Raw genomic sequence first — 4,031 nt, 5'->3', positions numbered from 1 at the left:
CCAGTGTCTCCCTGCTCTGTTCTGACGACTGCCTCTTGGCCCAAGTATAGTTTTCACATTAGCACAATCAAATGTTCTGGGATTCCCATTCTTCTCAGTCAGCCATAGTTTGTTGAGATCCACACAGTCAAAAGCCTTTGCATAGTCAATGAAACACAGATAGATATTCTCTGGTATTCTCTACTTTCTGCCAAGATCAATCTAACATTAGCTATAATATCCCTAGTATTGCACTGGCAGTCATCAAGAGTGTTTAATACTGGTATTAGGTTTTAACATTTTAAGACTGAAATTTGAAAACTCAGGTTTATGGACCCCTGAGAGGATGAGAAGGAGTCTAGGGTATAGATATCTCTGACATGGGTGTAGTGAGAATTAATTAGCTAATTGCTGGAAAATGTTCCATTTATGTATTAACTGTCTTTCTTTGATTATGCGCTGGTATTACAAGAAAACATATTTTTTTTCTCACTGCCTCTGAGCATTTTTCTTTTCCTTTATTTCTTATGATCTTGAGGACCTTTCTCCCTCATCCTTATCCAATTAATTTTGTCATTACATTGAGGATTTGCTTGCATGAGATTTATTTTCTTTAATGACTTAGAAGATTAATTCGGAAGAACAGAATATTACTTTTCCTGTTGAGTAGGTAGAAAATGAGGTCAGCATTTGAACTTTTAGCCCTGTGCCCTGTGAATGCATGGAACGCTATTCCGAAACTCAAGGTTCACACTCTTGCTCACTTCTCTGGGGCAGTAGGAGGACATGTATCATACATCACCATTATTTTGATTTCAGAGCGTCTGCTCAGCTGAAGTGAGACAGCGGACTGAAGGTCTGCTTCTTGTTTCAGTGGAACGTCCCTGAAGGCTTTTTCCCCCTCAGGCACTCAATTACTTAAATTACAGAATTGGCAGTGACTTTTCAATTTTAAAAAGCTAATTGAATGTAGACGTATGAGATGTGAGATGCATGAGGCTGCAGGGGCACCCACTCATGCCCATGAGAATTTAAAAATCAACAAATTTAGAAACAGATTCAGTGCATTTCTCAGGGTAGGCAGAAGAGGAGAGAGAATTGCGTGAGGTTTTGTGGCTGTCCTTGACAAATCTTTTCTGGCCTGTGATGGAACCAGGTATGGAAGAACGTTGTTGTTAGCTCATTGTGTTCAAGTCAGTTCTGACTCATGGGGATCACACACATGCAGAGTAGAATCTTTCGTAAGGTTTTCAAGGCTGTCACGTCTAGAAGCAGGCTGCTTCCATGGTGCCTCTGGGGAGGTTTAAACTGATGATCTGAGGGACTCCTGGTATCCTGCTACTGACATCCTCTTGATAATACTGGATACTATGTTCTTGTTATTGTTGTTGTCAGATGCCATCAAGTTGAGTACGCCTCATAGCAACCCAAAAGATTTTATTTCTTGGCTGCTGCTTCCATCCACGAATATTGATTAGTTGGTTTTGGAGTCAAGTAAAATTCTTTAGAATAGAAAGATAGATGACAGATATAGATTAAAAAAGTAAGGAGGATCTAAAATCTTTATAAGAGTGAGAGTGCTCCGAACAGTTAAAGATGGGTATCAATCTATGTTTCCAACATAGTTTTTTCAGGAAATAAGCTTTAGGTCACTTGAATGGTGTTGCACTCCATAGTTAAAAGGATAATTTTAGGGTCTATCTTAAAGTACTAAAAAAAGAGGATAGTTTTGGTAGTGTATTGGTAGAGCCAAGTTTGGAAGTCAGCTGAAATGAGGAGATAGTTGCGTAGCTGACTGATTGGAAGAGATCTATATTTGCTCCCATTCTCAAGAAAGGTGATCCAGTAAAATGCGGAAGTTATCAAACAAGGCCATTAATATCACATGCAAACAAAATATTGCTGAAGATCATCCAAAAAGGACTAGAACAATAAATTGAGAGAGAACTATCAGATCAGAAATGTAAGCTGTGTTTAGAAGTGAACATTACACCAGGGATATCTCTGTTGATATCAGATGATATCAGGGATACTAGATGAATCCTGGCTAAAATCAGAGAATTCAAGAAGGGTTTATTTTTGTTTTATTGATTATGCAAAGTCATTTGAATGTATGGATTTTAACAAACCATAGTTAACATTGAAGGAAGAGTAAGAATCTCAGAACATTTAATTATGCTCATCTGAAATCTAGACCTTTACCAAAAAGCTGTCCAACTAGAACAAGGGAATACTGCATGGTTTTAAGTCAGGACAGGTGTACATCAGGTGTGTATCCTTTCTTCATACCTATTCAATCAATGTTCTGAGGAAATAGTTCAGAAAGTATGACTCTGTAAAGAAGAATGTAATATCAGGACTGGAGGAAAACATGTAAAAAAACGTGCATTTTGCAGATGACACAATTTACTTGCTGAAAGTGAAATTGAAATGTTTGCAGAAGATCAAAGGCTGTAGCCTTCAATATGGATTGCAACTGAACATTAAAAAAACAAAAATCCTTACTGCTAGACCAATAAGCTTTATGGTAGTTGGAGAAAAGATTGATATTGTCAATAATTTCAACTTACTGGGATCTACATTCAACACCCTTCATACCACAGTCAGGAGATCAGGAGATGTATTGCATCTCCTAGATAAGTTGGGTAAGATGCTATCCGGGACCTCTCCAAAACTATTGAGGCACAATGATATTAGTTTAAAGAAAAAAGTGCGTTGGATTCAAGCCATTGTATTTTCAATAAGCTGTTATGCATCTGAGAGTTGGACAGTGAATAGGATTACAGAAGAATAATTAATAGTTTTGAGTTATAGTGTTGGAGGAGAATACTGACTATGCCATGGACTGCCATAAGAACGAACAGATACATCTTAGAAAAAGTGCAACCAAATGTTCCTAGAGGCAAATGTGATGATATTTCCTCTCACATACTTTGGACATGCTGCTAGGAGAGACTTTTCCTTGGAAAATGCCAACATGATTGCAAAGTTCAAGAGTCAATGGAAGAGGGGAAGACAACCAATAAGATGGACTGGCACAGTGATTGTAGCAATGGGCACAAATGTGACAGAGATGGTAAGAATCGCACAGGATAGGACAGGATTAAAATCTTTTGTTCACAGTGTTGCAATTAGTCATTCTTGATTTGATGACATCTAACAACAATAACTACAACAAAAATTTAAAAAATAATCATAGGAAATATGATAGTTTGTTATTGTGGGTAGCATATTGATCCATTTCCTCAAAGTTTCTCAGAAAACACTACATATTTGAAGATGGTTTAACAATTAAGATGACGAATATATTTAAAAGTATCATCACTATCCTTGCTTGTGTGGAAGTATCTTCTATAGAATTCACTACTGTCATAAAGTGACTGATACAAAAATACAATTAAGATTATGGAGCATAGAAATAAGGGGAAATAGAATTAAACAAATTTTTAAAACTTCTGAATGTATGTAGTAAACGTCATACAGTAAAATAATTTCCCTCTCAGGATCACATCAACGCATTGTTTGAAAAAAGAATTTCTAAATAACTGTTTTCCTTGGTTTACAGTCATTAAATTTATTCTATTATGTATGTCTAGGCCACATAAAATATCTAATAATGTTTTCTTCCTTATGCTCAAAAAACAATTATTTGGCCAACTGCTGTGATTCAAACCTAATGCTTCTTTGAGGAAAGCATAAATGAAAAAGTTGAAATTCTTCTTGAGAAACATATAATTTAACGTCAGGAGAAAAATATATATATACTGATAATGCCATATTTATAGGGTCACTATGACTTGTGCTCAACTCAAAGGCAATCAACAACAACAACAATGCCATATAGTAAATTATTTTGGAGCTTATAAGAAAAAAAAAATAGATTCTATTTGTTTGTCACATCTAGTCTGCCACCATTTAAAATAATACAACTCACCTACACAGGTGAGCTTATGTGAAACCTTTACTAGACCAGGAGGCAGTTGTCAGGAAAGAACAAGGAAACACTGCATGGTTCAAAATTGGGAAGGCCAGAGATGAGTCTTATCTCCATA

The sequence above is a fragment of the Elephantulus edwardii genome, unplaced genomic scaffold (genome assembly GCF_000299155.1).
Source record: "Elephantulus edwardii isolate Elephantulus edwardi_28Jun2011 unplaced genomic scaffold, EleEdw1.0 scaffold00153, whole genome shotgun sequence".
Taxonomy (NCBI): domain Eukaryota; kingdom Metazoa; phylum Chordata; class Mammalia; order Macroscelidea; family Macroscelididae; genus Elephantulus; species Elephantulus edwardii.
This window is presented reverse-complemented; position numbering follows the sequence as displayed.